Source organism: Quercus suber, unplaced genomic scaffold, assembly GCF_002906115.3.
Source record: "Quercus suber isolate HL8 unplaced genomic scaffold, Cork oak 2.0 scaffold_1090, whole genome shotgun sequence".
NCBI classification, from domain to species: domain Eukaryota; kingdom Viridiplantae; phylum Streptophyta; class Magnoliopsida; order Fagales; family Fagaceae; genus Quercus; species Quercus suber.
The window spans coordinates 58,072-83,768 of NW_027070495.1; the positions used below are offsets into that span (position 1 = coordinate 58,072).

Here is a 25,697-nt window from a genome sequence, read left to right on the forward strand (position 1 = left end):
CATAGGAAATGGGATTTGGATCCCAACTCATCAGAAGAGTACCCCCACCCAAGTTCGCATGCTGCACTTAAAAATAATAAACTTCTTAACCGTTTTCTCCTACTGCTTTCATAATGGACACTTGGCATAAACAAAAACACTCATTGGTCATGACAGACTGCTATAAACCTTACCTTGATTCTTGATTTCTAGAAATACGTAATTGAAGCTGGGCCACATATTAATTCTGGAGAATTAATAGACCATGCAAAGCTTTTGAGCATGATTTTTTTTTTTCTTCTTTTTGCTCACTCTTTTTCTTTTTCTTTGATCGACTTTTTCAGTTTTTCCACACTCTTCTGTCACATCGTCTAGGTCTAGCAAATCAATATCTGACTTTTATTGCCAACCCACACCTGCCCCTTCATTCTCGCATTTGATATTTCTGAATCAAAAAAGAAGTAAGCAAAGCATGGTTGGAGCTCGGCCACTTGTTCCTTATCTTGAAGCATTTATTTTTGAGGCTAGAATGGACCATGCAAAAGCTGTTCAACAATAACTTTTAGATTTTTGGATTTTTTTTTTTTTTTTTTGGAGGAACTTTTAGATTCTTTTGTGGTCACTGTCTCACATGCCGCTTGAAATTGCTAAAGCTTTGGGGAACAGGTTTCTTCAATTATTATTATAGTTATAGAGAACAATTTTTTTTCAACGCAAAATGATCACACGGTTCAATTATTGTCCTTTTTTGGCTTATTAATATCAGGAAATAAAAATAAAAAATAAAAAACTGTTCACGCGGTTTGATTGATGAGGAAGGAAATGAAGACGAGGGAATGATTTCTTTTAGAGGTGTGCAGAAAACTTACCGACCCGTTAAATCCGACTCGATCCAACCCGATCCGTTGAGTTGGGTCGATTTTTAAGACTTGGTGAGTTGGGTTGGGTCACAAAAAAAATTTTTTATAACGGGTCGGGTTGGGTGTGGGTGATAAAATTACAAACCCGCCAAATCTGACCTGACCCACTCATATTTAATATATATTTAAAATATATTATATATTTAATAATTTTTTAAAAAATATGTTGTAAATTTAATATATACTAATAATAATATATTTAATATATACTAATAATAATATTATTATATACTATAAGTGCTTATATATAATATATATATATATATAATATATACTAATAATAATATATTTAATGAATTTAATAATAATAATAAAAAAATTGTTAAACTCATAGGTTCAACCCGACCCAACTCGACCCATGCACACCCCTAATTTCTTTCATTTAATTAGAAAGAAAATGAGGAAGGAAAGAAGAATGGGCGGAAAAAGATTTTAGTAGGATGCATCATTTTTCTTTTCTTAAAATTACTCTTATACTCTTAAAAAGTTTTATTTTTTTTTAAGTACTTTATATCCTTATTAATTTATAATTTAAAATCATAAAAGTTCATTAAAAAAATGATAAAAGTGTAAAATACATTCAATTTCTTTCCTTTTACCTATTCTTTACATCCAAACACACCCTAGAAAATAAATTTTTTTTTTGCCTTTCTATTCTTTTATAATTTTCTCTTCTCTTTATTTCATCTTAAATGTTCAAATAGTGTGTAAAATACCTATGAACGTTTAGACCTCCAATTTACAAATTACCAACACAAGCTTATAATCAAACAATATATGTGCGGAATATGAAAATAAGCTAAAACAGAGTTGGTAAAACAATCTAAACTAAAATTAAGCACAACTACAGCAGTAATTAAAAGGCAAAGATTAAGGAAAAAGAGATATAAATACAAAGACAATATAGCGATGTGTTATCGAAGAGAAAATCGAAGTTCTTGGCGAAAAACCTCTTCACCGCCTACCAAGCGGTGAATAATCTACTAGAGAATAAAGTTGGGATACATGAATAGCAGAAGACCTTCTAAACCTAATCTACCTAGTGCACCTAAGCCCTCCAATCTTCTTGCTCCAATAGAGTTACGCCAAACCTTGTCTTCTTTAGCTTACTGGATCCTGCAATCGCCCATTGCATCAACCAAAATGAACTGGTCCCTTTTAAATTGCTTCCCAAACACCAAAATACTTTCTCACAGATATCAGTATGGTCAGATAATGATTTGGCTAATGTACTTTTCAAGGATATATTAATGGAGAGGGTGAGAATAGAGTAATTTTGAGAATCAATGATGAAAATTGTGGATGAGTCAATCTTGTTTTTTTTTCTAAGGTTTCTTTCTCAAAATTCTCACTGTAAGCTCTCTACATTTCGTGGGTATAAGAGTATTTATAGTAGGGTGAGTAACGAATGCGAAGAATCAGTTACAACTAAACAGGGCCTTTTGGTGACTCAAGCTTGTGACTGGAATGAGTCGTGAGCTAACTGCTTAGCTAGCTAAAGGTTTTGTCCTGTAGTACTGCAATTGCTAGTGTGACCCTTTAACTCTCCCTACATGCTTCATATGTGTGCCACCTTTGGCGACTCATCAGTCGCGAGATCTAGTCGCGAGGCTCTTCTTGAGTGCACACTCTTGAGCTTTTCAAAAAGCTTTATTTTTTCACATGGCAACCAACTATTGGGTTTCAGATTTTAGAATAGGATATGGGTTTAAGACTGTTCTTGTCCTTATTCTTGTTTTGTTTTGTATTTTTTTTTGTATTTTTTTTTTTGGTTGGTTTGTTGAAACATGTGTTTTTTGAAGAAAATCTGGCATCTTATCCGTTGGGCTTGTGCCTAATTTTTAGTGTTTTAATTTAAAAAATAAAAATCTTTTTTCCATGTGTTTGTGGTGGTGCTGGAGTTTGTTTTAGAGGTCCAAGTCATATCAAAATTCCACTTTATGGAAGTCTAAAGTTATTAATTTTTTCACAATAGTTGGAATGGTGTGTTGTAATTAGTGTTATTAAAAATTGTGTCAATAATTTATACATATAAAAGTAATGTTGTTTTAATCAAAATTTACCATGTTAACATTTGTGAAATAAATTATGAAAAATTATGTCTTTGTCATCTTTTCTTTTCTTTTTTGCAAACTCAAGTGGATTAATTGAGTCAAAGAAGTTGAAGGCGAGTGTTCAAAATTAATTATGGAGTTATTATGAGAGCATTAGTTAGCAAGACATTTGCAATTGCAAAACTCAATTTCTATAGTTTTCAACGCATCAAACTATATGTAATTTGGAGTTTAATAGAGTGAGTTATGGCCATTTTAATATAGAATATCTAAGATGATATAGTGCACTTTGAAGACGCTTGAATTCTCTTGCTTTTAGTTATATCTATTTGGTTTCTACAGTTTATTTTTTAAAAATTCCTTAGTCTTATTAACAATTTTGTTATGTTATTTGTGTTTTGAAATATAAATTGATCAAGTGTTTGAGTTTTATTAAAATGTTCTTGCCTTAAAAATATAAGTTTTTATTACTCATGTTACATGTTGGTCTATTTAAGTCCAAGATATCTTACATGGATTGAAAAAGAATAAGTGTTATTTTGAATCAAATCAATCTTTGACGTTTGAGAATAGGGATTTCTTTTTGCTATCTCTTACAATCATATAGTTGTAAGGAATTAGCACGAAATTTCAAAATCTGTGAGAAAGAAAAATAGAGAAAACACATGTCAAAGAAAAATAATCACACGCACAAGACAGTATTTACGTGATTCAGCAATTTGTCTACATCTACAGAGTTGCAGGGATTTCACTATTATCAAGGAAAAATACAAAGTGTGGCCATACAATTTTTCACTTTCTCAAAAACAACAAGAAGAAACCCTAATCACCAAAACAACGGTTTCTATATCGGTCCAAGCCTCCGCTCTATGGACTAAGCCTCAAAAAATCTCTTATTAAAAACCACGCAACATTATTTCGAGTCGAGTCAAATCGTCAACTGAATCAAACACAACTAGGCTCTACAAAGCCCAACAATAGTGTGGTTTGGATAGGTGGAGATTTTCTTGCCTTATCTCTTGATTCGATTTCTCTTATTGGTGAGCATTTTTATTCGTTACTTTGTATTCACTAGGCGAGATACATTATTCTACCAGATTGGTTCAGATATCCTTTTTCCAATTGCATATGCACTGTATTAAAAAGGTACTGTACTATAGTCAAATTACAATGCACTAACACACAAACTTATAAAGTTCAAATTTTAATCAAATCAAAACAAGTCTTTTAAGTATGACACATAGAGTAATAGCAGCTGAAATAGTAAAAATCGATGAGATTCTTACTATAATATTAAGAGTTTATTTGGATACTGCTTATTACTGAAAATTGAAAATACTGTAGCAAAATAATTTTTAAATGTATGAATAATACCATGGGACCCAATTTTAAAATTGTTTTGCTTAAAAAAAAAAGTACTCATGGGTCCCGTGAACAATGCACGGGACCCACCAAAAAACGCTGGACGCGCTATCCAAACTCTACCTAAGTGTATGTTTCACAAAAATTATTTTTGCCAACTTATTTTATTATTCAGCTTTTTTTTTCTACTATTCATGAGCTCTACTGCATTTTTTGGTACTATTTATGAGTCTCACTGTATTATTTCAGCTAATTTTTACCTTTATCTATAGTACTTTCAGTAAAAAAATTTCAGTTTCAGTAAAATAAACGGATCCCAAATAAATCCAAGTAAGGAAATTATGAAAAGAAAAACAACATAATAAATTATCTTCCAAACAACAGGTAGTTCACACTAGTCAAATTAAAACCATTGATGAGTATATGCACCTTTTTTTTTGCATTTAAATTTTTCAGAAGCAGCAGAATAATATCCATCACTTGTTCAGAAAATAAAGTATAAAATCTAATAATTACGAGTGACGAAGTAGTTAATTTTTTGGCCAAGTTAACAATTGAGAACACTTACAAGTGACGATTTTGTATTCGTTTTTTGATTTGTACCAGTTCTTGAATAATATATATTTTTCACTTCTTCTTTTTTGTACCTATTCCTATTGTGTTTGTATCTATTGTTGAATTATGTATATTTCTCATAAAAAAAAATATGTATATTTAGCGCGTAAAACAGGGAGAGCCATATGCTTGAAAATCAAACGAAAAATCTGACCTAATTCATTGAGATGCATATACATTAAAATGTGCATTTATTATTATGGACCCCATGGAACCAAGATAGAATCTTTGCTTGTTGCCTTATTCAGGTCCTAAAGACTATAAATAGGGGACCATGCTATTACACAACACCACAAGCCTACTTTTTTCTTCTAGTCTTCTTCTGCCCTAAACTTAGAACTTTCTGAGTTTTCTTGCTTTGTTTGTACACAACACAATGGTTAGAAACAAGATTGTGCTAGCTTCTGCACAGCAACCCATTAGGCTGAGCTGAGCGTGTTAACCATGTCGGATGAGCAGATCACGAATCACATTTATGCAACCCATGTTCATGCTGACGACGACAACTTTGATGAGGATTCTCTTTTCGCTATCGTGGAAAACATTCTCAAGCGTGCCACGGTTGTTGCTGACATTATGCTGGTATATATATGTTACCACTACATGCACATACTCTCTTATGAGATGTTTGAATTTACACGTATGAGGAAGTATTAGAATTATTGTTAAATAATTAAACATAATTTTCTAAATACTAAAACTTTTTGAAGCATCAATTTAACTTATCACAATATCTGTAAACCTCCATGGCTTATATCCAAATCAATGGCATAGAGATGAACACAAAATTCTTCTCATATTTAGTTTTGAAAGGTATAAATAGATGCATGCTAAGTTCTTTTTTGTTTAAATTTAAACAAGAAACATTGGTAATTTCAAATTTTTATTCTCCCCATATGTCTTTGAGTTTTTTCACGGAAAATTGCGTATGGCTTACTCTAGGGTACCCATGGACACCCGGAGAACATTGAGGAAAAGGCACCTAAAGCTGGCTTCATTCCACCACTGTGTACGCTCAAGCATCTTTCCTCCCTGGTAATTACAAAAGAATAGCATTTTTTGTCCAACATTGTAACTATTATAAAAGCATAAATTTAATAATCTAACTATTATTCTAACAATTGGTAATTTGACGCCGAATTATGTAATGCTAGATGACATGCAAATCTCCGGGTGAGGAATTTGCACACAAAACAACAATGTCAATACTTAATAATCTCTCAAATTACTCATAGGATTCAAAGGCAGTGTTGACACTTGCGGCTTTTGCTATGGAGTATGGGGAATTCTGGCTTCTTACCGAACTTCACTCATCAGACCAACTCGCCAAACCAATTGGGATCTTGAAGCGAGTACCTACCATCTTAAGCCGTCTAGGCCTTCAGAAACACAAGAAAGTGATAGTTGAACTTAACAACTTGGTCAAGGTCACATTAGAAGTCATTCAATGCATGTTTCAATTGGAGAAGCTATCCATATAGGGTACAAAAGATGTACCAGCATTGTCAATAGCCATGGATCGTATCCCAATAGTTGTCTATTGGGCTATCATAACTATAGCAGCTTGTATGACTCAAATGTGTTGCATCATTAATGATGAGTAAGTCCTCGCCTTTGAAATGAAGAATATGTCCAGAAATAATTGTGTATAATTTCATATATTTAATCTAAGGCAATAACCATGCTTATTGCTTAATTTTAGGGATAGGACACAGGATCTATCACCCTTTGCTTAAAAAATCAATTACACCCTTACCTTTAAGGATGCAGATAACACTTTGCCGTCAACAAATAGGTTAAATATGTTGCACATGAAATATAATAGGTTAAAAATGCATAGGAATTCTAATCAAAGATTGCTTTTCAATGCAGAGATAATAGAGGCATACTGAAAACTCTCTAAACTTTTACAAACCCCAACCGATATCATGGAGGTGTTCAAGGCACTGATTTTTGGCAAAGATAATGTGCAACCGCTCATTGATGGTTCCACTAACAGAGTGGTTAGCTCTTATGACATATCACTTTTTATGGTTTTATTTCTACTACTATTATCGCTATTATACAACGGATTGAGATCTATTGCACCATGCAATACCTTCTCAATGGTTCAAATTAAAAGTTAAAAAGTTAACTTTTGATACCAACCATTAGATGAAGGAAGTTAAAAAGGTAAAAAAGTTGAGAGTTTAAAAAAAATTTAAAATTTGAAAAAGTAAAAAATGATGTGAGAGGTATTGCATGGTGCAATAGCCTGGATCCTAATCCAACAGTCTTTGATAGCATACTACAAATAAGGGTGTCTATAGCATTGGGCCGGGTTATAGTATTTGCTCTTGTTTGGCTCGAATCTAGCACAACTATGATTTTAAAAGTTACCAAAAACTATATCTTTTAATAAACACTATGTAAATAAATTACTAGGAACTGTGAACTACCCAAGTGAACTCCAAACCAACCCAATAAAGAGAGTAGCTAGCAAGCTACAAGCCTAGTCCAAACCTAGTCCCATTTTTGAAATGCATGACATATCTATCAATAATATCGTACATAAAAATTAATTTATTTTCTCATTCATTTATGCATAATTTAAAATTTATCATTAAAAATTAAGACTAGAAAGTATATAATTTAAAGTTTTCTTCATATAAATAAAATAAAAATCAATTATTGAATATGGTTGTTGTCATAAATCAAGCCTAAGCCCAACTCAAAATGATGTTGAACAAATAAAAAATAGCCAGCCTAAGTGTTATGGCACGCATTATCTCTAAACCAAGTCCTCAGATTTTTGAGCTGGCTAGCCTAACAGGTCCGGCCACTGCTACATTTTTATATAACTATATTCAATCTAAACTATGCAATAATTACATCATATTTTTAATTATTAACATGTTACAACTTCAATCTAACATAGCTCAATTTTCATAATTGTATTGCATAAACAGGTTAATATCGATGTGTTGAAAAAGAAGAATGTTTTGCTTTACATTTCGGCCCTAAACATCACCATCGATGATATTTTGATTCTCAAGCCAATTTATGATGGAATAAGAAAGGAAGATCAGTATAAAATTGTGTGGATCCCAATTGTGGAGCAATGGACCGATGAACTACGAAAGAAGTTTGAGATGCTGCGGTCTAAGATGCCATGGTATGTAGTGCAGTACTTTTCACCAGTAGTAGGCATCAAGTTCATTAAAGAGTAATGGAACTTCAAAAATAAGCCAATCCTCGTGGTGATGAATAGACAAGGGAAGGTGGAACACACAAATGCACTCCACATAATCCGAGCATGGGGAATGAAGGCCTTTCCTTTCACTACTACAAGTGAAGAAACTCTTACCAATAGAGTGGATGGGATAGGATCAGTATGGTTTGACATTCACCCAAATGTTTCAAATTGGGTAAAGTTATTTACTTATTTTCTCAAATCTAAATAAATAAATATATATATTGTTAGGTTCTAAAGATTTAGGAATTTATGTATTTAGAACTCTAATTTGTAATATTAGCAAACCATGATCAAAACGATATGTTTAGTCTTGTTATAGTGTGCTCAAAGTTGTTTAATTATTGTAAAGTTGAAATCGAGAGACTTCAGATGCATTGGGGCATTTCGATCTGACTCGATCGATCGAAGAATAGATTTAATCGATCGAAAGTCGACCAGATTGCGTTTTCTGCAGAATTTCCAACTCAGCCCTAACTCATTAAATGATTAGGGTTTTATGTTTTTGCCCTAGGTATATAAGGCAAAACCCTAGCCACGTTTTTAGAGTTGCTCTAGTTGTATTGTTGCTTATACATTGCTGTTTTGTGTAAATCTCTTGTGAGATCTAGAAGAGCTTTCCTTTACACAAAGCTTAGGGTTTTCAAGTTAGAGATAGTATCAATATCTTGATGATCAACTTGGTTGCTACCATTGAACCTTAAAGAATATCAAGCGTGGGTGCTTGTAGCTGATTGAAGAATTCAAGAAAGAAGGAGTCTGTGGATTCGGAGCTTGCACGTGGTCGTGTCAGTAAGTTCTACTGGTGGGTAGCATTAGGAAGTCAAGCGAGGAGCTTGTAGTCCTTCTGTATGAACTTCGATTCTTTCGCATAGTGGATTCAAGTTTTCCTTGAGGATAGCTAGGTCAAATCCTCCCCAGGTTTTTATCGTGTGGTTTCCTGGGTGATCATATCATTGTGTCTTTTATTATTCTGCTACTTTATTATTTTGATATGATTATTTGATTGCTTTAACCTAGAATTGCATAATTTGACTAAGTAACAACTTGGCTAATTTATCTAGGCTAACCAATCTAGTTGTTTTAAGGGGTCTAAAACTATTCAAGTGGTATCAGAGCGGGTAGCTTTTTTGTTTGAGATTGTTTGATCTCTGAGCTGATCCTTGACCCCTGTTGTCATGGAACATGGACACTCTCTTGTTGTTCCTCCTCACTTTGATGGGAATAACTATGCTTATTGGAAAGTAAGGATGAAAGCATTCCTGAAATCCATTGATGAGAGAGTTTGGAATTCCGTTGAGTGAGTGGCAAACTTCTGAAAAAGAAGCAGCCGGCTTCAATAGCAAAGCTATGAATGCCATCTTTAATGCTGTTTCTATAGAGGAATTTAAGAGGATCTCTAATGTTGAAGTTGCTCATATTGCTTGGAAAATCCTCCAAACTGTGCATGAAGGTACAAAGACAGTTAAGATAAACAAACTGCAGCAATTAACTTCTAGGTTTAAGAACATTAGGATGTCTGATGATAAATCCTTTGATGAATTTTATGCCAAATTGAATGATATTGTTAATTTTGCTTTTAATTTGGGAGAAATCTATGATCAACCTAAAATTGTTAGGAAGATTCTTAGATCTTTAACTGAAGACTTTAGACCCAAAGTGACTTCCATCACTGAAAGCAAGGATGTAGACTCCATCCCTGTTGATGAGTTTGTACGATCTCTTCAGTCCTATGAGTCTGACCTACCTAAAGTGAACAAATCCAAATCAATGGCTCTTAAGTCAATTGATGATGTTGATGGTGGTGGATTTGATGATGAGCTCTCTGCTACAGAGATTGCCTATCTTGCCAAAAACTTCAAAAACTTTCTTAGAAATACCAACAGAAAGGCAAGAGGTACATACATTGCTGAACCTAGAAATTTTAGGAAGAATGATCCCACTAAGGTTAATAACTTTGAAAAACCTAGAGAAAAAGTTGGTCAATCTTCAAATAATTCTTTAGGTCCTCAGTGTTTTGGCTGTCAAGGGTATGGTCATGTGAAATCTGAATGTCCTACATTCTTGAGGATTAAGGGTAAAGCTATGGCTGTAATCCTTAGCGATAATGAGGTTTCTGATGATGAGTCCGGATGTGATGAGGATGGAAACTTCATTGCTTTCACTGTTACAGCTGTAGTCAATGAAAGCATGTCTGTTGAAGAGAACCCTTCTGATGGGGAACTCTCTGAGGATGCAGATCTTCAAGAGGTCTATAATAAACTTTGCAAAATTATTGCAAGGGATGCTATGAATGTAGAACTTGGCCTGAAGAAAATTGAATCTCTTGAGCTTGAAAAGAAAATTTTGCTTGTTAAACTGTTCGATGCTAATGATCTTTTGAACAATGTTAAATCTGAGAACATGTTTTTGCTTGATAAAGTTAAAACTTTGGAACATGATTTATCTGTTGCTAGATCTGCTAGTTCTAAACTTGATCATATGCTGAATGTTCAAAAGTATCCTTCTGATATATCTGGGCTAGGATATATTGAAAGCATCTTTGATTCTGCACCACATTTCACAAATTTTGTTCCTTCATCTTCTTCTGAACTTTCTGTGAGTGAGGTTGTGAGTGAAACTGTCAAACTACCTATGAGTGAGGTAGTCAAACCTGTAAAAGTTTCACCTCCTAAGAAGATTAGGGTTGATTTGAGAGAAACTAAACCTACCCTTTCTAAGGACAAGATGCATGGTAAACCTGCTTGGGTTTGTCATTTTTGTGCTAAGTTTGGACACATTCGTCCTAATTGTTACAAGTTTCAAGCTGCTAAGAGAGCAAACAAACCAAAAGTATCTGTGTCTCAAGCACAAGATCCTATGGCACTTATTGGTGAATTGGTAAAGACTTTGAACCTTTATTCCAACCTTGGAGTTGGAAATCACTCGAATGTGAATAAGAACTCCAATGCTCGTGATGTATCTAAAAGGTTTTAGATGCAAAAGACTCGACCTAATTGAGTCTTTCTGACATGGCCCTTGTGCTTCATTGCTCATTCCTTTGTGACCATTGTTCTTTGTTTTTTTTGTGATTCTTTTGTTTTGTTTCTAGGATTTGCATTGCATTACATTCATGCATTTCATTCTAGGATTTTTTTTGTTTTCTCTTAAATAAATAAAAAATAAAAAAAATGGAGAAAAGGAGAAAGCAAAAATGTGTTTGACGTTCTTTTCTTGGTTTTTGAAAACAAGGTTGGTCAATTTATTTACACATATCATATCATATGTACCTTGTTTAGCTTTGATGAGCTTATTTATTGCACTTGACTAGTTGAAGTTTTGTAGTGCATGTTGTGTGGGAAAGATGTGTATGGTTTTTAATCATTTTGTCTTGATCTTGAAGTCACATGCTATTTGACTGTCGGACTTGATCCTTTTGAGAAAGGCATAAATAACCATCTCACCACTGTTCACTAGCCAGTCATGAACACCTTAGTGCATATCATAAGATTTTGTGCTCGAGAAAGTGTAGCACATGCACAAAAAGAACATAAGGTGTTGCCTCGGCTTAATTGCTTAATGTACAAACTGGTGTGTACTATTAGGTTTGATGCCATCTCACATAAATAAAATTGATGTGTACTATTAGACTTGATGCCATCTCAAAAACAAAAAAATGAGGCAAAAATACAAGAAACTTACATGATTGCAAGCTTTTGTTCTAGGAGATGTGGGAGTTATAGGATGTAACTCTTTAGGTGATAGTCTCTTTTAAATTCTATGTGATGGATTTTGTAGACTTTGTGTTTGATTGCTATTCACATATCACCTCACATGTATCTCAAGTTTATGCTAGTTGCACACACTACACAAGTTACTCTTTGCTAAACTTTGTACATGTTATTGTGTGTGTTTTTGGTCTGACCAACCAAGTTTGAAGATACTTTAAGAATTATGCAAAACATTTTTTTTTTGCTTGTGAATTTGAAAGGAAGAATGACTGAAATTATCTTTGAAGAAACTGGGATTAAAAATTGGGTTTTTGAAAAAGCATTCCATCTCATACTGATGCATTTTTTCCTGAAATTTAATGCTTTGAGGAGTTATTTTCAAAATATGGTTTGTGCTTTTCAAATCTGATATTTTTCAAAAACTTTTGTGAGCCTCTGCCCATTTCGATCGATCCAGTCTGATTTTCGATCGATCGAAAAAGTGCTTTATTTTGTTGAAAAATGACTGTCTCTTTCGATCGATCGAATGTATTTTTCGATCAATCGAAAGTTGCGAATCAGGTTTTTAAAAACACTGTTCTTGACTTTTTCAAATACTTTTTCAAAACTTTTCAAAAGTCTTTTCTCTCTCTCCACTTGGCAAGCTCAACTATTCCAATTTTTTGTTGTTTTCTTCTGGATTTTTTGCAAAGAATCTCTTTCCTCAAGCCGGTAAGACTCTTTTACCCTTCTTTTTTAATTTATTTTCATTATTTCATGCATAAATCTATGCATTTGAGGGAGATTTTCGGACTTAGCATTTTTGGAATTTTCTGTTGATTTAAGCCCTATTTTGTGAAATTAATCATTGGGTTTTTGTGGGGACACATCATAAACATGATCCTTACTTGTTAATTTGATCAATTTTGAGTTTGGTGAAAAATTGAAAAATCTAGGGTTTGATCTTGATCCAATTTGGGGCTTTTGTTAAATTGAGTAGAATTTGATGAAATTGACTTGTTGTGTTGATATAATTAAGCATTATAATCTACTTGCTATGTTTTGTAATGCTCAATTTATCAATTTGTTTAAAAATTTCAACAAGTGGTTTTTAATTTTTGGGGTTTTTGATAAGAAATTCCCTGCTCAAGCCAATTTTGTCAATTTAATCTCAATTGAACTTAATTGTTTACTGCATTAGTACATGTATCATGGCATTGTATTTGTTCATGCATCATATAGATTTTCATTCTATTGATTTTTGTGCTAATTTGCAGTCTACCCTTGGTTTTTGTTTTCTTGTGTTCTTTTGGTTTTCTCTTTGTGTCTCTGTCCTTTCCTTAGCATCATGCCTAGGAAGACTAAAGCCCGTAGGACTATTCCCTCTTCTTCTCCATCCCCTCCTTCCTTTGACCGTGAGAAGTTTCTGAGTGAGAAAAACCAAGAGCTTTTTGAGAAGCTTAACCTTAGGAGAAAGATTTGGGCTGAGCGTTCTGTTCTGTTAGATGAACTTGATCCTGCCATTAGGGCAAACTTTAAGCGTCGGGGCTGGTTACCCTTGTTGGATGTTTCTGATCCTCCTCTTCCTTCTGCCTTGATTAGAGAGTTCTTTTCGAACATCTCTATCCACATCTATGATTCCAACACTTTAGTAAAAAGTTGGATACGAGGCATAGAGTACACCATTACTCCTCAGGTAGTGGCTGATGCTCTAGGGGTACCATTGGTCCGGAATCCTGTCTATCCGTATGATGAGTCTCCCGAGTTGAGCGACGTTTTGTCTTTCATCACTGGGACTACTGTCCAGTGGGGTTCTGATTCTAGGATCACTTCTGCTGAGCTCTCCGGGTTGCACTATCTGTTCTTTAGGATAGCTTGTCATTCCATCTGGCCCATTTCTCATGTTCACACCATTCCTCTTGAAAGGTGTGTATTTTTGTATGCTCTGGTTACTGATGCTCCTATTAGTTTTCCCCATCTCTTTCTTCGTTCTTTGAACGATGTTTATAGGAGTTCATCTACCTCTCATGATCTTGTTCATCCTATTTTTATTCATAGGATTTTGCTTTATCTTGATCTTAGTGGCTTCCCTTCCTCTGAGCCCGTTCATGTGATAGCTCCCATAGGTGCGTCTTTTCTTAGACAGAGGGCCGCTCATCTTCGAACTGGTTCTAAACACCCTAGGTCTGAGCCGTCTAGTAGCGCACCTCCTCCTTCTTCTTTTACAGGTCTTGCCGGCGAGGATGTTCCTGATCCAGTTGGTGATGATGCTGTTGCTGCTGATGTTCCTCCATCTCCTTCGGCCGACTTTGATGTTCGTCATACTCTGGAGACTGTCATGACTGTTCAGGCGGCTCATAGTCAGATTTTGGTAGAATTACTAGATGAGATTCGTGCTGTCCGAGCCGACTTTGTGCGTCTTTATTCACCCTCACCACCTCCTTTTGATGGCGACTTGTGATTGCCCTTTGGCATTCCGTCACAAAAAGGGGGAGTGGAGTTTTGTCTTGTAGAGGAGTTTTTGTAGTTAGGGGGAGACTTTTTTGTTTCTTTCTGTTTGAGAGGAGCTTGTGGAGTTTTTAGATTGTATCTAGGTGCTTCACTTTGTATATCATTTTTGGGGATATTCATGTTAGGGGGAGTAACATTGATTGATATACATGTTATATTCATTGATTCTTATTGCTATGTGATTCACTGCTTATTGATTTATATTTATGAGCTGTTCATTCATATATGTCTTTATTTTGTGTTGTGTTAATCTTACAAGAATGTTATACCTGTTGTTTTACTCTTTTCTGTCACACATGCGTTTATGCATTTGTTGAGTATTTCAGGAATATACAGGTTGATTCAACTAAGCTGCTGTCTACACTTGCAACCGATGGATAGTAGTTATGGTTGAATTTGAGTTTATGAGCATTAACTTTGTAAATGGCTATTTACTTGTAAAACTTTGAGCTTTTAATTAGAGTTTTGTCACGGATTGCCAAAGGGGGAGTTTGTTAGGTTCTAAAAGTTTAGGAATTTATGTATTTAGAACTCTAATTTGTAATATTGGTAAACCATGATCAAAATGATATGTTTAGTCTTGTTATAGTGTGCTTAAAGTTGTTTAATTATTGTAAAGTTGGAATCGAGAGACTGCAGATGCATTGGGGCATTTCGGTCTGACTCGATCGATCGAAGAATAGATTCGATCGATCGAAAGTCGATCAGATTGCGTTTTCTGCAGAATTTCCAACTCAGTCCTAACTCATTAAACATTTAGGGTTTTATGTTTCTACCCTAGGTATATAAGGCAAAACCCTAGCCACGTTTTTAGAGTTACTCCAGTTGTATTGTTGCTCATACATTGCTGTTTTGTGTAAATCTCTTGTGAGATCTAGAGGAGCTTTCCTTTACACAAAGCTTAGGATTTTCAAGTTAAAGATAGTATCAATATCTTGATGATCAACTTGGTTGCTACCATTGAAGTTTAAAGAATATCAAGCGTGGGTACTTGTAGCTGATTGAAGAATTCAAGAAAGAAGGAGTCTGTGGATTCAGAACTTGCACGTGGTCGTGTCAGTAAGTTCTACTAGTGGGTAGCATTAAGAAGTCAAGCGGGGAGCTTGTAGTCCTTCTGTATGAACTTCGATTCTTTCGCATAGTGGATTCAGGTTTACCTTGAGGATAGCTAGGTCAAATCCTCCCCAGATTTTTACCGTGTGGTTTCCTGGGTGATCATATCATTGTGTCTTTTATTATTCCGCTGCTTTATTATTTTGATATGATTATTTGATTGCTTTAACCTAGAATTGCATAATTTGACTAAGTAACAACTTGGCTAATTTATCTAGGCTAACCAATCTGGTTGTTTTAAGGGGTCTAAAACTGTTCATATATATATATATATATATATATATATAAATACTTATGATGGAAATTTATCTAGGCTAACCAATCTGGTTGTTTTAAGGGGTCTAAAACTGTTCATATATATATATATATATATATATATATAAATACTTATGATGGTGGATAAAATCAGTTTGGTTGAACACTTCGGCTTCGGTGGGCTACGACGTTTGCAGAGGCCTGTAAAAGAAGAAAAAAATCAAAGGATGACCGGGGTGGACCGGTCAAATATCCTCCGATGGTGAAGTCAGTGTCTTCCTTTTTCTGGAATTCTAACTGTATTGTGTGTAAAGATCTCAGAATATCATACATTTACATAGTTCAGACCGGTCTTTATATAGGGTACTTTAGGGCGGTTATTGGCCCAATAACTTCCCCCAGATTTGTGGAATCCGGATATAACTTCTTCAACAGCTATAGAAATCATAACCGCTGCTGGAAGTTACATACTTGGGAGAAATTGATGGCGATGAACACGGATTGATTAACCGCTTCAGAATTTGCTAAGTATCATATGGTCGTCCATGTGCAATGCTTATGGACGACCCTTTGTCATGCTGTTCTTTGGTCGTCCATGCGATTCATCCGTGGACGACCCTTTTTACTTGATTACGATGGTCTACCCAATTGGTCGACCTCTCAGGGAAGAGAGGTCTGGACGAATAGGAGATGGCCTAGTCGCTTGGCAAACTGCATGTCATGGACGACCCTTCTGGACGAACCACAGGTGCCATTTTTTGCTATCCCATCAACTTACATTCCATATTAAAATCCTCTGCATTTGAAACGAATTCATTTTATAGTCTACATATAAACATTAGGATTTACGAATCTACAAGTGTATTTACTATCACATCAAAATTTTAAATGACATGGTACTATATATTGTTAGATTCAAAAAATAAAATTTTAATGATGAAATAGAATTTCTCTCTGTTTCAAGTTAAATGGAGAGGATCACATAGGTGGTGAGAGATCATGGTCACACACAATGACATGTACACATATTCATGCACTTTGAAAAGAAAATTTTAAACATATTAATTCAAATAAAATTATTGCTTTGTTGTTTAATCATATCAAACAAGAGAAGTATATTTTCTTCTATGGAGGCAAGGACAACGAATGGATCCAACAATTTAACAAGAAGGCAGCTTACTTGGCTAATGACCTAGTCATGAAGGATACAAAGATTTCAATTGAGTTGTTCTGCGTGGGAAAAGGCAATAAGGGGTGGATGAACCCAACATCTTAGGGCATTTCTAGAACCATATAGAGAGCTTTTTCTTCTCCACGACTCACAAGAAGACTGAACAAGACATTGTAACTCAAATCCAAAAGTTGCTTTCATACAAGACTGAAAGTGGATGGGCTGTGCTGAGCAAAGGGTCTAAATTGGTGGTTAGTGGTAATGGGACAACAATGTTGAAGGTCTTGGAGGAGTTTGACAAAAATAAGGATCTAGTGCTTGAGGTTGGCTTTGAAATTTGCTTCAAGGATCACTATGAGAAGATTATTCAAACAGGTCATCATTGTTGCCATGTTGACAACCCCATGAATGCTGGAAAGCTCCCAGAGCATATTAAATGCCCCGAGTGTCCTCGTATCATGGAGACTTATATCAACTATAAGTGTTGCCACATTGATGGTCCTGTGAATGCACTGCACTAAATGGCAATCTCTCTCTCTCTCTCTCTACCAAATAATTATGTGTCTAAGTTTGTAATGAGTACCACTTGTGTGATGTATGTGATGTGTAAGTGTAGTTCTACAATAAGGGAATCTTGATTACGATGGTAATCTGATGCCCATGTTTAAAAATTTATCTACGTAATCGTTTGATGTTCGTGTTGCAATTGGAGGGTGTATTTAAATATTTATTATGCATGGCAGTAGAACCAAACAAAGTATAATAATAACAATCATAGAGAGAGAGAGGGCAGAGAGGATAAATAACTTTCACTTAGAAGCTCTGGGGAGTAATAATCAATCAATGGCATTTGGTACGGTGAATACCTTTCATTAGTAGTAATAATCAGTGTCAATATTGTATTTTGTTCGGCTTGGATTCACACGTCAACAAAAATGTCAATGATTGGATAGTGGATCAAAAGGTCACAATATTTAAAAACCCTTTTGATAGCAATTGAGACCAAAACCCTAACCGGGTATAGCCAAAAAGTTGATTGTATGTTCTAACCGTCGGATCAAGTTGAATCTTGGGCCATCTCATAGGTCGTATTTTTCCCTTTAAAATGATAGTTTACAGGCCAAAATTGGAGCTAAAACGGGTGAGATATCATCAAAATACCAAAAACCCTAATAAAATCGTCATTTTTTTTTAAAGGAAAAACATGCAGTTTTTGGCCCAACTTCTCGCTCTAAACTATACTGATTGGGCAAGAACTGGAGTGATCTGGTTGAACCAACTTGAAGAATGAGGTTTTGAATACCTCTCATAAAAATGGCTTGATGATATCTACCTTGGATTGGAAGATACAAATTTTTCAAAGAAAAATGTCACGAAATTTTTCAGTACTGCGTCATCTGCTTCCAAACGCCATATCTTGAAGATCATAGCTCCAAATCTTGCAAGGAAAAGATTATTGGAACTAGACATCCAGAGCTTTCCAAGCATATGTAGTTTGAAGAAACGGAGCTTGGAAATGCCTCCAAACAGCTGCGCGAAGATTAAACCAAAAATCGAGAAAAAGGCAAAATAGTCTAAGGAGGTGGAAAAAATAGGGGGCTAGGTGTAGTGTATTGAATTAAATATATCACGAAAACCAATAAACTTGTGGTTTCACAGAAAAAAGACTTGGAGATAATTTATCCTAAACAGTCCTCAATGCAACATGTCCATTAATAAAATCGAAATTTGTACAATAATCTTAACCCTACATCTATTGTTACCATGTAACACATACTAGTTGTGATTAGAGGTGTCCACGGGTTTGTCCGTGTTGGGTTTATGCCCAACTCGCAACTGACTTGCTTACGTCAGGTGGACAGTTGAATGACCCACGGCCAACTAAAGACGACCTCGGGTCAAGTCGGATTGATCTCCGATGGACAGCGGTTGGGTCGGTTGGCCTTAGTACTGAGTTACAACCACCAAATCTTTGTCGGATCGAAACTTAAAACCACCACACAAGCCTAGATTTGAGCGAAAATCACAAGATCTAAGCAAAAATTAAAGCAAAAACCACCAGATCAAGCCCAAATTTGAGCAAAAACTTCATCTCATCGCCGAATCTAAGTAAAAATCGAAGCAAAAGCACCACATCAAATCCAGATCTGAGCAAAATCTTCATCTCACCATCGGATCTAAGTAAGAAAACCAAGAGCTTCACTGGATCTAACAAAAAACTACCAAACTTCTCATCGAAATATCGATGAATTTGAACGGATCTAGGTAAATCCGGTCTTCTTTCATGGTTTTCGTCAATCGGATCAGGTATATCAGGTTTTGAAGAAGAAAACCCGCCATCTGACTTGCCTAAATCAGTTTTTAGTGGCAGAGACCTGTCTTTGACCGACACCGGGGTCGAGTCGGCCGATTTTCAAGTCGGCCTGGGCAATTTGGGTGAGTGGGTCGATTTCTGGGTTCCGGTGGACACTTAGTCATGATTGCACTTAACTCCGAATCTACAATATTTTCTATTATGGACTGTTGCACATAAACTTCCATGTTTGTGACTTCGAGATCTTCGCTTAAAGATTATTTAGCAACTATGGTTAACTAACTACACATAAACTTCCCTATTTGTGACTCCAAGAAATCCACTTGAAGGTTTAGATCAACAATTGTTGTAGACTAGATTGCTCTATGTTTTCATACAGATATACACTATGGTAGCAACAACACTATGTTGATTTTTCTCTATATGATATTGAACTCTCATGGGTTGAAAAGATGAAGGCTTATATCTACTTTGAATGTCTCTAGTATAGTAAGATTGAGTGAAATTTGGATATACAAAACCTAGCCACACAAACAGTGATTTCTCAATCTGAAGAGCCTCTTTACGGACAGCTTATGATGCTCGTTAAATAGTGCAACAAACAAATCACGAATTGGGCTTAAAACGAGCAAGTTACGGGCTTTTTTGCATTTTAGATTTTTGCTAATTCGCGAATCTCGATCTGTCGAGAGGAATTGAGCCTACAGTTGAAATTACAAAAACTTCATTTTTCTTGCACTAACATGAATTTTTCTTGATCTGAATTTGGGTGTTTACGTTGGATTATAAAATACACCTTTAACATGCTCAAAACTCTTTAGAAACATTATAAAATGATTATATTTTATCACAATTTGCCAACCTAAAAATATGGACTCTACTCAAAGGATGAATAGAAAAGTAAGGATCAACTATGTTGAGACGCATCCTAATTTTTATGCTTAAGGATAGAATTGAGTTTTACAGAAATTTGAAAGGCACTTTATTTGTCTTATTAATTCCAAAACACAGCTATCTAAAGTGATAAATAATTGATTATTTTGTAAAAATCATGTGGATCGGGTCATTACCTAAGCTATGTACTGAGTCCATTCAACATAAAGTTGCAGAAAATCAGAAATCCCATAAAGAAAGCTAACAAAGGCCCCCCACCCAATGCTCTTGCAGGCTGGGCTCTTAAGAATAGATTTTGGGACATTTTATATTTAGTATTGGGGCCTTTTTCCTTCCTTGAAGTGATGTGGAATAGACAACATAGGCCTTCCTGGAGTAATGAAGGTGTTATAAATCACAACGCAAGATCCAGGAGGTGTCAGTAGAAGTCATCAGGGCGATGATGTTGGAATTGCTAGAAAATTGGAGAGTTGAAGGGAAGTGGCATTCTTATCAAGACTTGAGATTTTGCCTCGAAGGTTGCTCTAATATGGCGAATTCTTTTGTTAAGGTCCTAAAAATAGTGATTTTTCTATTTTGGTAATATTTGTTTTTCTTAATAACTTTTAATTTAAAAGTTTGAATAAGGTCTTTATTTATTTATTTATTTTGGATGTCTCTTAGAGGTAGTAGTATCAATTTCTACAATTATCTCAATTTTTTTTATTTTTTGTAAAAATTACTATTTTGCCACCTAATTTTGTGATTACCGCGAATTAGGAGTTTTGGGCATTTTCCTAGCCGTCTTAGGTTTTTTTTTTTTTTTTTTACTATTTAAATGCATTATACCCTCCATGAAGATTCAATTTTTAGATTAATAAAATTTCAAACTCTGTCTATTGTTTAACTATAGTGAATTACAAACCTTATTACTTTGTGGATTTAATAGACCCCTCATGAATATGAACTTTTCATTTAGAAGCAAACATGTTTAGTTCTTTTTCCACTTAGAAAGAAACACGTTTGTTTCTAGTAACTTTCGTAACATCATGATTAATTTTTTTTTAATAGGATCCTAATTAGTTTCCTTTGTTGTAATTATAAGTTGATATCAATAAAATTTTCTATTATTAAAAGAAAATGTGGTTCCAATCATTCGGTGAATATTTAAAAGTATTAACGTAATAGAGATTAGAAGTGCATTTAGCTTTTCTTTATTTGTTAAAAAAAATTTCTTTTTTGTTATAAATAATCTCATTTTTTTTTTCAAAGTTCAAAATTCAAAATTTTTAGTTTTTTGTCACATAGTTAACATAAAAATGATTAAAGATTATATTTTTGATAAATGTTATAAATAAGTTATTGAAAATAAATATTACTAAACAGATGGCAAAATTGCTAATATATATATATATATATATTTTTTTTTTTGAAAAAAAAAAAAACTTTCTAAACCGATGCTTATCCAAAACTTTCCCATCAAATTATTCTTCACTTTTTAACGAGAATGACATTATCCATTATGAACTGGGTCGATAGAAAAAGAAAGGTAAAAAAAAAAAAAAAAAAGATGTAATGATTTGGTTAGAGGTGTCAATTCAGGTTAGCGTGTTGTGTCGAGGTAAGGGTATTCAACTAAAAAACTCAACCCTAACCCGACCCATGTAATAATCGTGTCATGATCTTTCAACCCTAACCCAACCTATTAATAAGGCGGGTTGACCTAAACAAGTCGTGTTGGTTAACACGAATGTAACACAAACCCATTCCAACCTGCATAATATTAAATATAACATCCATCTAGAAATAATTTTTTTTACATCCCAAAAAGCTGTGCATACACTTCAAATCTTCAACCCAGATTCAAAATAATATAGTTCAACAAAAATATAACATTTATCTAGAAATAAGTTCTTTCACTCCAAAAGAAGTAAATACACTTCAACCCAAATTCAAAATAACAAAATTTAACAAAAATAAAATAACATAGTCAACAAAAATATAATATTCTTGGAACTCGCCAAATGCTAAGTATTAATATTGAAAGAATTTGAGTAAACAGTAGACTAATCCTGACTATGACCACGATTACCATCCATAGATTCTTTGTTGATGTCCAAATTCATAACATCTTCCACAAGCTCATCCAATTTCATTTGTGCAAGTTCTATGGAAAAAAAAAAAAAGTATTAGTAGTTCTAGAGTCTATAAAGTTTCAATTTTCAATTATATCCCTTGTAAAATTTTGTAATTACTCACTTTTCTTTTTATTTTAAAATATATGTTAGATATAAAAGGTATTTGACAAATTTAAAATAAAATAAATATTTATTTGTTATAAGAGTTAAACGGTTGTGTTAAATGCGTCATTTTTGGTTGACACAAATAAATTGGCGTATCAAACGTATCTATTGCGGTTACATGGATTAACCTGCTTATGACACGTTTCTTATCGTGTCGCTTTCGAGACGACCCGTTTATGACCCAAACCCATTAAGACCCAACCCTAACCCGAAAAAATCCGTGTCGGATTCGTATTGTGTTCACAAGTTGGGTCGAACATTGACACCCCTAGATTTAGTGTACGGATTAGACTATTTTTACAGAGAGCATGCCACATGCACAAATATCTAGTTATCAATTACAACACTGTTCTGCTCAGCTTAGTGGTGGGAGACTGACAAAATTGTCAAACTGCTAGATAAAATATTTGTGTCCTGTCACGTGTCTCGATAAAAATATAAAATACGTGCAACATGAAAGATGGGTAATTCAGTATAGTCAAACTACAATAAAAAAAGGGGTTTTGTCTTCTTCTTCTTCTTCTTCTTCTTTTTTTTTTTTTTAACTTATCGTAACATCCAAAAAAATAAAAGAAGAAAAAAAGAAAGAAAGAAAAGGAATCCCAAGAATCATGTGCTGCATGGGTATGCGAGCTTTTGCCTTTTAGGTCATTACTCGGCTAGTTACATTCGATCTCAAATATCATTTATTATGTCTTTTGTATGATTGTATCTAAAAGGAAATTACTGGATAACTAAAAGCAAAACATGACAAAACGTAGCTTAAATAACCTATAGGTTTTGAACGGTTTTAGACCCCTTAGAACAACCAGATTGGTTAGTCTAGATTAATTAGTCAAGTTGTTACTTAGTTAAATTATGCAATTCTAGGTTAAAGCAATCAAATAATCATATCAAAATAATAAAGCAGCAGAATAATAAAAGACACAATGATATGATCACCCAGGAAACCACACGGTAAAAACCTAGGGAGGATTTGAGCTAGCTATCCTCAAGGTAAACCTGAATACACTATGCGAAAGAATCGAAGTTCATACAGAAGGACTACAAGCTCCCCGCTTGACTTCCTAATGCTACCCACTAGTAGAACTTACTGACATGACCACGTGCAAGTTCCAAATCCACGGACTCCTTCTTTCTTGAATTCTTCAATCAAGTACAAGCACCCACGCTTGATATTCTTTAAGCTTCAATGGTAGCAACCAAATTGATCATCAAGATGTTGATACTATCTCTAACTTGAAAACCTTAAACTTTGTGTAAAGGAAAGCTCCTCTAGATCTCACAAGAGATTTACACAAAACAGCAATGTATGAGCAACAATACAACTGGAGCAACTCTAAAAACGTGGCTAAGATTTTACCTTATATACCTAGGGCAAAAACATAAAACCTTAAACGTTTAATGAGTTAGGGCTGAGTTGGAAATTCTGCAGAAAACGCAATCTGGTCGACTTTCGATCGATCGAATCTATTCTTCGATCGATCAAGCGAAACCGAAATGCCCCAATGCATCTACAGTCTCTCGATTCCAACTTTACAATAATTAAACAACTTTGAGCACACTATAACAAGACTAAACATATCATTTTGATCATGATTTGCCAATATTACAAATTAGAGTTCTAAATACATAAATTCCTAAACCTTTAGAACCTAACAAACCCTTCTTTGGCAATCGTGACAAAACCATAATTAAAAACTCAAAGTTTTACAAGTAAAAAGCCCTTTACAAAGTTAATGCTCATAAACTCAAATTCAACCCTAACTACTATCCATCGGTTACAAGTGTAGACAGCAGCTTAGTTGAATCAACCTGTATATTCCTGAAATACTCAACAAACGCATAAACGCATGTGTAACAGAAAAGAGTAAAACAACAGGTATAACATTCTTGTAAGATTCACACAACACAAAATAAAGACATATATGAATGAACAACTCATAAATATAAATCAATCAGCAGTGAATCACAAAGCAACAAGAATCAATGAATATAACATGTCTATCAATCAATGTTACTCCCCCTAACATGAATATCCCCAAAACTGATATACAAAGTGAAGCACCTAAATACAATCTAAAAACTCCACAAGCTCCTCTCAAACAAAAAGTAACAAAAAAAATCTCCCCCTAACTACAAAACTCCTCTACAAGACAAAACTCCACTCCCCCTTTTTGTGACGGAATGCCAAAGGGCAATCACAAGTCGCCATCAAAAGGAGGTGGTGAGGGTGAATGAAGACGCGCAAAGTCGGCTCAGAGAGCACGAATCTCATCTAGTAAGTCCACCAAAAACTGACTATGAGCCGCCTGAACGGTCATGATAGTCTCCAGAGTATGACGAACATCAAAGTCGGCCAATAGGTGGAGGAATCATCAGCAGCAGCAGCATCATCACCAACTGGATCAGGAACATCCTCACCAGCAAGACCTGTAGAAGAAGAAGGAGGAGGTGCGCTACTAGACGCTCAGACCTAGGGTGTTTAGAACCAGCTCGAAGATGAGCGGCCCTCTGTCTAAGAAAAGACGCACCTATGGGAGCTATCACATGAACGGGCTCAGAGGAAGGAAGCCACTAAGATCAAGATAAAACAAAATCCTATGAATAAAAATAGGATGTACAAGAGCATGAGAGTAGATGAACTCCTATAAACATTATTCAAAGACGAAGAAAGAGATGGGGAAAACTAATAGGAGCATCAGTAACCAGGGCGTACAAAAACACACACCTCTCAAGAGGAATGTGTGAACATGAGAAATGGCCAGATAGAATGACAAGCTATCCTAAAGAACAGATAGTGCAACCCGGAGAGTTCAGCAGAAGTGATCCTAGAATCAAACCCCACTGGACAGAAGTCCCAGTGATGTAAGACAAAACGTCGCTCAACTCGGGAGACTCGTCATACGGATAGACAGGATTTCGGACCAATGGTACCCCTAGAGCATCAGCCACTACCTGAGGAGTAATGGTGTACTCTACGCCTCGTATCCAACTCTTTACTAAAGTGTTGGAATCATAGATGCGGATAGAGATGTTCGAAAAGAACTCTCTAATCAAGGCAGAAGGTAGAGGAGGATCAGAAACATTCACCAAGGGTAACCAGCCCCGATGCTCAAAGTTTGCCCTAATGGCAGGATCAAGTTCATCTAAGAACAGAACGCTCAGCCAAATCTTTCTCCTAAATTTAGCTTCTAAAAAATCTCTTGGTTTTCTCACTCGGAAACTTCTCACGGTCAAAGGAAGAGGGGATGGAAGAGAGGGAGAATAGTCCTACGAGCTCTAGTCTTCCTAAGCATGATCTAA

The 25,697-nt window shown here is 34.9% G+C and overlaps 1 pseudogene; it reads left to right on the forward strand.

The window, feature by feature from the left end:
- Positions 1–5,306: 5,306 nt before the first annotated feature.
- On the forward strand, positions 5,307–17,422 carry LOC111993982 (protein SIEVE ELEMENT OCCLUSION B-like; annotated as a pseudogene).
- Positions 17,423–25,697: the final 8,275 nt, after the last annotated feature.